Consider the following 11,158-nt stretch of genomic DNA (forward strand, 5'->3'; position numbering starts at 1 on the left):
ATATTTCGATGAGCATTCTTGGATTAATATACCGATCACATGTAGAACATTGTTTTGCTGTTATTTGAGCTCCGACAGGCACTCGACCAACCAAAAGAGCAGGCTTAGGGTAGTTTACTTGGGTTGGATCCTCAACCCCGCACCTAGGGATGGAGATTTTTCCTAAGAGATTTTTCTAACCTGGTAAAAGAGCCTCATAATCAAAATAAACAAGGTTATTTCTTACCATGCAGCAAGAACGCGAGCATCAAAAATAAATCATTCTAATTCTAAATCATCTGAAGAGGATTTGCCAACACGATATCGAATGGTTTCCTTCTGTTGGCGAAGTGAAATGGTTATTGAAAAACAAAAAGTGGCTTTTTTTCAGCCAAATTGTATCCAATTACGGGTTTTTGGACCCGAAACCCGGACCTGACCCGAACCCTTATTATGCCTTTTGTTTTTTTTTTGTGAACCCAACGGGTTTCGGGTCGGGTTCGGGTTCTGTAAATTTAAACTTCTTGGGTTCGGCTCGGGTTCCGGGTTTTCAAATTCGAATTTCTCGGGATCGGATCGGGTCCGGGTTTTTGAAATTTTAAACTTTCGGGTTAGGGTTTTTTGAATTTGGAATTATTGGATTCGGGTCGGGTTCGGGTTTTGAACAGATATCACCCAACCATTTCTTGACGCTGTTTACATCTATACACAACACCCAGTTTGTTTTTGTAGTATTTAACTTTACTTCGTGGTACGAATGAATGACACATATAACCGTACTAAATTTTACCACCTTTGAATCGCTAGAATTCTTCATTTTTAAACCAAGTCAAGCGAGTAGAAATCTACGGGAAGTAGAGACAATATATCAACGATGATACTCATATGGTAATGTACTAGCGCCACTATCAAATCAGTGGTACATATGTGAAATTAAAAAACTTGCACATGATCTGGATTCCTTCATGAAAATACATGAATATCCACGATTTTAAGGAATTGATCGTAAAAATATTGTGTGATGAGGCGAAGCCGAAACGCAACATAGTATGATTGTGTGTTCTGCTGAAGCCATGAGCGGATTTCTAGAAGTTTGGAGTCGTACCAACCAGTAACGCGGGTGACGTCGTGTAAACTGTCGAATACGAATTGCCAATTGACATAGCTTAACTTAATACATGTAATAAATTATACAAAACTACTCTTGCAGGAATAGTACTCGACAAAAAAATAGAAATTTTGGTTCGGTACGACGGGCAAGGTTGTTTGAATCTGTCATCATTATGCCTATTGTATCCCCATGCGTTAGCCGCCGATTTTTCCTACTTTCCGGTTAAGATATCGACAATTTATAAGTTTAGAAGAATATTACAAATTCGACGTTTAATAATAGTAAATATGCCAATTCCTCTCGCCAGTAATTCGTTTTTTGCCATAGGCAGATATAACTGGATGCGTATGGTGCAACTTTAGGTTCGAGTGATTCTATATTTTTTTTTGAATGAGCCTTGGATCCAACTCGGGTGTCTAAAATTAAAAATCTTCGGGATCTTTGGTTGATTCTCCGTATTATCAAGTCCGGTTCAGATCGGGTTTCTCAAATTATACATTTTCTGGCTCGGGTTGAGTTCAGGTTTTTTAATTTTGAAATTATTGGGTTCGGGTCGGGCTCGGGTGTTACAAAATTTTCATTTTCGGGTTCGGGTTTCGCAATTTCAAAATGTTGGGGCTCGGGTCATGTTCGGGCTTTTCACATTTTAATATTTCGGACTCGGGTAGGGTTCGGGTTTTTCAATTTTTAAGCTCTCGTGTTCGGGTCGGGTCCGGGATCGAAAAAATTTAAACCCGACCATGTTACTCTTAATCTGTTTACGTTGGTTCAACCTGAGTGGCCTTAAGACGGCTTTGTACACAACCAACTGTATATTTTGTTTTGTTGCGGCAAAGATGGAATTAAATCAATTGGAGCAGCGGAAAAAAAGTTTGCACTCACATAACATAAGCTTGAAAAACGAAATGTGTTATTGTTGAGATAGCTGAACCTATCTTTTACGACTATTGTGATATACTTTTTTACTCTTCGTACACAAACTCATCATCGGGGCTAGAAAACTGAGATGATTTAATTAATTGTTAGTATCAGGAGCACCAAAGATTTCAACGCCCTGCCCTCGTTTAAATGTGTTATGCTATGTACCGTGCAAGACCCATCTATCGATCAATTAACAGCGATTTCTAATTCCAACGCTCTTTAAAAAACAATGTTAAAAGGCATTTCAATTCGATCTTCGTTTTCAACTAGAATATTTAATCAACTATCAAGAAAAAAAAAATACGCAGCTTTGTAAATGAATTGGCAGACAGTGCAAAATAGCCGGAAAGCCCAACAATTCTAGAGTGCCATTCACCGATCACTACAAGTAATAGATATCCATTTACCGAAAATACTAAGTTTATAATTTTTTTATTACCGACAAATTAGGTCCAAACATGTGTTGCAGACTTTGGGGAAGGAATAGAATGTTAGTGTAACACACGTTGTTATGGAGACCGTGTATACCTCTGCATCTCCACGTTTGCTACGAGAAGGAGTTTTTGATGATAGGATGGTTCAAAAATTACACAAATCTAGATTCACCTAGATTCACCAGACGTGTTATCATTTGTTTATTACTATGGGCAGTCGGCTACCGAGAATTCATGATAGATTTATCGTTTGTTGAAATAATTTGCAAATGCTCGGATTGTAAAAAAAAGCATCTAAACGTAACTCCGGACAGCCGATAGTTGGGTATGTTGCCTATGTTTAATTGAATCAAACGACATGTGAATGAATTATTCTTTGTTTCAGTATTCCAACTAAACACGACATTCCACAAACAATACAATGTAATGAAAAACGATTACCTTTGCCACAGACAAACACACGTAACATGAGATAAATTTTCATCGCTCACAGAAAAAACGGTGGATTACATTACGAAAAATGCGCCATCTCACCGAGCCTGGCACTAATGAAGCAATTTTGACACATAGCCATAATGCGTCACTTCGTTTCCGCACCCAAAAACCAAGACGAAGAAAAAGAAAGATGTGAACATTCGCCACTTTTGAGTGAATTAGAAAAACGACCTATACCTAGAAAAAATGTGGCCACCTGTTCCGTCTTGTTCGAAAACGTTACCGCCATTTTCATCTTATATTGCGCACTTCCCACCAACCTGGACTCCGCACTTTCAGTCGAACTAACCAGTTTATGACAAAAATTTAATAGAAGAACATTAAATGCGGAGTGCAGTTAGAATCCAATTTTTAGTGTCACAAGTGATATATGTACACAAACCAAAACAAACTAAATGGTCTAGAAACGTGAAATGTATTCTTGTCGAAGTATGCAACGCAGGAATTGTTCTAAACTATTTAAGGATCTTGCCATTTTAAATGGATCGGTGTATCGAAACTAACAGGATGTATGCAATAGATTCGAATTTGTTGGTCCCCGGAACTGATGGAGAAATACAACGTTGGCGGAGTACAGGAGCTACAAAAACTGAAGATACGCTCTGATCATATTACACTGCTATTTAACCGTTGTGTGTCCGACGCGGTACCCGGGTACCTTTTCAAGTTTCAATTAATTAAATTCCTATGTTTTATCCATAGCTGGAAATTGAAACTTTGTGACATCTTAGAACTTCACTAAGTCAAGCTTTTGGGATAATAATATTGTTGATATAGTAAGGGTGGGAGTGAGGAGGGGTTCCTGAATTTTTTTACTACGTAACAGGCCGACGTGGGTACCCGGGTACCCACAAAACTAAAATGCCCGTAACTAAAATAATATCCAACCGATTTCGATACTTTTGGCCGTTTTGGATTCAGGAACTCATCCGCTTTTGGACTTGGTAAAAATAAATCGGGTTACTTCATTCCGTTCCCGAGAATCCGGGTTTCCGGAAGCAGGTTCCAGTGCTGGGGTACTATTTGCGAACTTCAATGGAATACTAGCAATATGGGTATCAAAATTCTTGGAATTGCATCAGTAGGCTGTATCTCGTGGTTTTGGAACCATTTGGTGATTTGACCCCGGAACGGACATTCCGGAGCAGGTTCCCGTGGGGCCGTGAGTGGCCATTCCATTCCAATTCCATTTTTCAAATTGCCATAGGGTCCCGTAGCAATAAAAAACAGACTTCCGAGACAATTTGAAGAGTTTTGATACTCATATTGCTAGTACATTATAAAAATTTACAAATCATATCCTAGTACTGGAACATTACTCCGGAAAATCCGGATTACCAAAAACCAGATCCATTATTCCTGTTACATTGTACAGAATCAAAAAGTGGACGAGTTCCTGAATCCAAAATATCTAAAAGCGACCAAATCGGTTAAAAGAAGCCATAGTTATGAGCGTTTCAATTTGTGGGTACCCGGGTACCCTCGTTGGCCTGTTAAAGGTGTTTTTTTTTGTTGGACACATAACTGTTAATCACGAGTTTACTGTCAGATTATTCTGTCAGACTAGCAGGTAGGGTTCGTCGCGGTGCGGATGTGGGCGGTAAATGGATAGTCCGCACCGCAACCGCAAAAAAATAATAAAACCGCACCGCTTACCGCAACCGCATTGCATTTACCGCACCGCACCGCGCGGTAATGCGGTAAATGCGGTAAAAATTATGCATTATAAAAATTGTGTTGAAAAATTAATCATTTGTTTTGTGTAGCCATATATAGTAAAATGTTATTCTTATTTGCACGAAAATTACCTTTGATGGACTCCTCAGAATGTAACATTTATGAAAATATTCAACTTTGCAAGTTTTATTAAGAGTGGTAAGGGTTTTGGCGTGAAAAAAAAAACACTTTATCTCGATTTTTTTGAAACTTTGCGTGAAGCGAACTGATCAAAACTTTTGTACATTATAGTGTATCATATCAATAACATGCTGTAATTTTTCCATGCAAAAATATCGACAAACGACTCGATGACGAAGCTTTTTTTAGAACGTGTCTGGAAAAATATGATTTGCGGTGTTACCTTCCATTCAAAAACTACTTAATCGATTTCTTTTAAACTTTGCATACAGTTAATTTGGTAGAAAATATTCCCAGTTGGACGAACGATGGACGCACGCGAAAAAAAATTCCTCCAAATTCGTTTGGTTTGATGATGATAATTACATTCTTTGGATTGTTTTTAAGTCGTAGTATCATTAGCTCATTTCAAAGTTCTCCAAATTAATCAAAATTCACTGTCGAGAAAATGCCATTGAAATGAATTCATAATTCCACGATTACCAAGAGGAATCAGGAGAAATGATGCATTTTGTAATTGGATTTGACAGAAAAATTCAATTGTTTTTCAATGATTGGATTTTGCGTTTTATGTATTTGAAAAGGTTCGTTTGTAAATTTTTTCTTTGAAGTATAAAACAAATAGTTTTCAAAATATGTCGTAAAAATAATGGTGCCAAATTATATTGGACACAGCTTATAGATTTTATTTCTTAGTAACAGTATGTTTTATCATATTTGAATGACCAAAATGTAAAAAATCAAGTAGCGATAGGTCGAATACAGATTATATTCGGATTTCTTTTCAAATCATTGTCAAGTCTATGGAAATTAGAGCAATTAAATGTTTATCATGTTTCTCTATTGTAGGGTAATAAACAAAAATCGAACGTTCTGAGAGAGAGAGAGAGAGAGAGAGAGAGAGAAAGAGAGAGATGTTCCTTATAATGAGATTGCTAAGCATTCGTTCAGAAAATAAATCTAGTTGCGTCCTTCTCAAATGGTAAAAGTCATAGTTTTAATTCACTTTTTAATGCAGACTGCATACTTTATCAATTATTTTTTGAAGCGCGGTTGCGGTAATACCGCGCGGTAAATGCTCATTTCCCGCACCGCATCCGCGGGAAAAAGTGTCTCACCGCACCGCAGTTTTTGCGGTGCGGGTGTGGTAAATACCGCGCGGTTGCGGTAATTACCGCAACCGCGACGAACCCTACTAGCAGGATTTATGTTCATGATTTTCAAAATTGTGCATTTCAATAGATATTTAACCTTTAAAGTATTACGATTGTACCGGTTAATATGAGAAATTCCTATATGTGACCGTAACACAGTGGAGCATTCAATATACCAAACGTGATCAAAATTATTTTGAAGGTTTTTGCCTTTCTCATATAAAGAAAGGCTATGCAATCACTGAAAAAATCGACTTTTCAACGACGAGTGTCATATACCATTCGATTCAGTTCGTCGAGATCGGCAAATGTGTGTGTATGTGTGTGTGTCACTTAAACTCACACAATTTTCTCAGAGATGGCGTAACCGCTTTGTCACAAACTTAGTTTCATCTGAAAGGTATAACGCTCGCATAAGCTGCTATTAAATTTTTAGTTGATCCGACTTCCGGTTCCAGAGTTACAGGTTGAAGAGTGCAGTCACACAGCAAATTCCCATATAAATTGGTAGAACCATGATGTCCAAATGACGTAAAACATATTGAAATGGGTTCAACATTTCTCTAGTTTGCGGGTCTGGATCACTAACGATAAACCAAAGCAGCTTTGACCACATTGGCTACCTATGACGGTTCATGATGCCTCCGGGGAACTCGCCAAGTTCCTAAGCAAATATTACACCTATTACCCAGCGAATTCTCTACCGATTTTTACAAACTTTATTTCAAATGAAAGATACAGTAATGCCATCGAGTGCTGCTGAATTGCATTCGGTTCTGTCTCTTGGTTCCGGAGGTACAGGTTGGTTAGTAAGGTTACACTGGAATTTCCCATATAAATCGGTACAACCGTAACACCGCAGGGGCTAAAAACTATTGAAATGGCCACCAAATTACTTCGATTCACACGTCTAGATCACTGATTGCCAAACAAACATTCTTTGGATATATTGTCTACTATCGACGATTCTGGAAGTTCCGGATTTCGGGCATATTCCACAATATAAGTCACATCAGTTCTTCGGTGATGACTGAACCGATTTTCTCAAACCATGTCTCAAATGAAAGGCAACAATAGCGGTTGAGTATTGTGTCGCCACTCAGCACCACCTTCCCACCATTGCCCTCACATCTCGCTCCTTCATCTCTTCTCTTCCTTTGGACCACCCTCACATCCGCATTTCATCGATCCTCCCCGTATACCGAAATAAGATGAAGGATTTTCGAGCATCCTCCTACTAAACCCCCACCCGCTCCACTTCCAAATCCATTTCACCAACATTTCAAAAAAATATAATCACATGAAGATAACATTGAACTCATGTTGATTAAGTTAATTAAATATTAGCCCAAGACTAGTTGGTGGTTGGGGTAAATTGGCGGAATCCCTCTGTCTTCGTTTCAATGAGACATATAGCGCTGCCGCTCATTGTGTAGCTCAAGTTATGTGAAACCCATTATCCAATGTGTTTTTGTTAAAAAAAACATTTTGTTTTGTAAAAGTTGTGGGCGATATTGTGTTTTCGAGCATACCAAGTAATTTTTTTTTTATTTTTAACACTTTGTGTTATTTATGGTGATTTTAAATCTATTTCCCATTTGATTTTATTTTTCGATAGTGCGTAAAAAGAGCTTTCAGTATCCGTATAGCTATTAAATCTATCCATGCATTAAAGTTATTTTTTAAATAGTTTTTTGTAAAATATGCGGTTGAAGTAAGTTGACGGTGACGCACGCGGGGCAAGTCATTTTTGTCTATAAAAACAAAGACAATGCAACAAACACTGTGATAAAATTCAGGGATGTTGGCTACAGCCGCATGTTCTATTTTGCAAGATCTATCTACATCAAAGCGGTAACAAATGGAAACTGAAAACACCGCATACTAGCCCCGGTCTCCCCTATACTTTTTGTTTAAAGTGAGTCTGCGTCTACTTTGGTGGTAGTCGTGGGATACGTGCTAAGTGAAATAAGAGTGTAATAGACATTTCCACAATTCTATTGAACAAAACCAGCTAATGAATCATAGTTTGGATAAATGAGAAAGGCGCAATTGCCCGACTAGGTGGATTAAAACAAGTTTTTGTTAAACAAAACACATAATTAACTTAATAAAGTTTATTGGAGGATTATGGAAGAAAAAATGTTCGAATCAATCCACCCCGGAGTGATATTTTACTTTTCTCGTTGTTGAATTCATATTTTTAGTTTAAATAAAATAAAATGCGCCTTTTGACATACCATTTTTAAGACCCTGCTAAAGCAAATTTTTGACCAAAAAAATTCGGTTCTTGAAAAATTCTACAGTGGTGTAACCCCTTAATGATTACTTCGGAACTCTATTTGGACTTTGGTACGCCCAGAAAAATGTTGACAATTTTTAGGCAAAACTGAACCTATTTTTACATGTTTGTGCCAATTTCAAAAACTGGTATCGTGCACATCGCAAAGAACTTTTTTAAAGATGCTCCTTGAGATCAGCTATAGTAGCTTTATAAATCATTGTATTTACAGATGGAATATATTATTGTTACAAATAAATTTAATATACTTTTTATCAAACATTTATCAAAATAAGTCAAATGAGAGTTATTGGGTGCAGCGAGGTTAAAACAAAAGATATCACAAAGATCCCAGTGAAACTATAAGCGAAGAACTTGGCATTTGTTCGTAGCGCGAACATTATCTCAACTTCTACTTCAGGATTCACACATAGGTCATGCCTGTGCGGATGTGATAATGACTACGTTGAGGCTACTGGTTCGTATCATATTTTATTATGGATTGTTTGGCTTCTCCTGCGTTTCTGCTCCACAATCAATGATGACAGTCTTCGGTGGGGCTTCCTGATTGGCAGCTAATGGACCTGAGAGATCTTCACCATTTTCAATCACCGCGTGACAGGTACCTGTTAATGTTGTTGTTGTTATTATTATTGTTATAACGGCTACTTATTGACGGTTTACGATGCGAGCCCATTTCAGGTGGGCTGTATAAATACAGCGAATATCAGCCAGTCATACAATCGCATTCACAACCGGCAGCGGATTGCAGAAACTGGCTGGCTACCACCTGCCATTAAAATCAAAATAGTGCCAAATAAGAAGTTGGAGAACCTTGTCCAAGTCAAGTGGAAACAAAAAGGGAAAGAATGTTGCTATCGCAATAAAAGATAAATAAACTGGGTAAAACGGGGAAGAGGACCACCGATGATTAGGATGGACTTTAGCGAGGAGCAAGAAACTGGTACCAATCAATATTAATTCGTCGGAATGTGTGTTGGCAGAACAGTAAAAAATAGCCACATTTTGTAGTGGGAGAGAGAGAACAGAAAAACGGGTGAAAATCTGAAAGTTATAACATATTCACCTAACAGACCCAGAATATGGCGTAGAATTGAGACGTGATTTTGTCGATCGTGAGGCATTCATTCGAATTAAGGATCCTCAACAAATCAGTTAAACGATCATCGTATTACAGCGACCTTAACCGTTACCATTAAGCTAACCGTCCGCACTACTTACTGTTCGGTTAACTGGCATTTCAATATCAATTCTTCAAAAGGGCTAATAAGATTTTTATAAACAAACTTATTTCGCTCATTATTCCGCTGTCGAGTCAAATTTCATGAAAGATACACATGAATCAACATCTTTACCCTTGGTAGAATCAATTTCAAATGTCTTCTGGGTTGAAAATATAACAAATTAAGAGAAATCAGCAAAACAAAAGTTTGTTTACAAATCTTATTAGCCCTATTCTAATGTTGATATGGATTTCTCCTATTCTGCTCGATCAACAACCGACGTTCCTTTCGATCAAGGCCTCAACTGTGTGTTGTAATTTTCCGTTAATAAAAGATAATTCTTAAGTGTGGAGCCGGACTAATGACCACAAACCGCGATCCAGTAGACAAACCTGCTATCGAGTAAACAGGCAGGCCCCACGAGGGAAAAGTAGGTATAAAAACTCACCATTCTCATGGGAGAAATTAGCGGCCGAGAAGTTTACTATTATTGATATTGGCTGGGCTTTTATTGTTGGTATATCGGTATGGTTTAGAGCTTATTTGGTTGTTCAACTATGCACGTCAAGGGCACGTTGATATATGCAGCTGATGACCATTGGGCAACAGATATCGATATCGATTAACGCCCAGCACGTTGCACATAGGAGTATTTCAGCAAAAACTAGCCAAAATCAAAAAAAAAATGATTAGATAAATCTCGTGCATATTACTTTTCCTAATCTTCGATATTAATGACATAGAATGTAAAATTGTAAACTGGTTTTGATGCTGTGATGTTTACTGAGCAATAATTTTCCAACTGTATCGATTCTGTTGGCTATTTTCGGCAAATTTAAGACTAAGAAAAACGAATACAATGAAATTGAAAGACGTATAGGTATTCTAGAGCGAATCAATTATAAACTAGGACTAGGCGGGCTCATATGGACATACAGCATCTACCTACCGAGTGAGATTGTTCCAATCTCAGTTCATGACAATAGACACCAGCACCAAAACGTCCCTCCATCAACGAACCGTCAGTGTTATGCACACTTTATATTGCTTGTCGGCGCCGAATGACAGGAGAATATCCTTTGCGTAATGAGATTCAAGAAAGTGTCAAAGAGTTGGCATTATGGCATCAAAGGGTATGGGAACATTTTATAGCAGGCTCAAATTTGATTTTGAATTTAATAATAGGGTATATTCATAGCTTTAATTGATTTAATATAAATATAATTCATTTTTTTATTCAGTACGTTTATTTAATAGGCAAAAAAGCGTTAGCGGTGCCAAATTCTTTTTTTTACATTTCGAATATCTTAAAACTAAGAGGTTACAATGCACAAATATTTTTACCTTTCTCCTATAGAAAGGCTATGCAATCACTCTGAAAACCGACTTTTTAACCGAGGCCCGGAGGGCTGAGTCTCTTATACCATTCGACTCAGTTCGTCGAGTGATACAAATGTCTGTGCGTATGTGTGCGCGCGCGTGTGTATGTATGTACGTGACCAAAAATAAGCACATCGGTTACTCAAGAATGACTGACCCGATTTTTTTTAAACTTAGTCTCAAATGAAAGGTACAACGTTCCCATAGGCTATTGAATTTCATTTAATTTCGACTTCCGGTTCCGGAGTTACAGGTTGAAGAGTGGGGTGACGCATGAAATTCCCATATAAATCGGAATCAGC

The sequence above is a fragment of the Topomyia yanbarensis genome, chromosome 3, assembly GCF_030247195.1.
Source record: "Topomyia yanbarensis strain Yona2022 chromosome 3, ASM3024719v1, whole genome shotgun sequence".
Classification (NCBI taxonomy): Eukaryota; Metazoa; Arthropoda; class Insecta; order Diptera; family Culicidae; genus Topomyia; species Topomyia yanbarensis.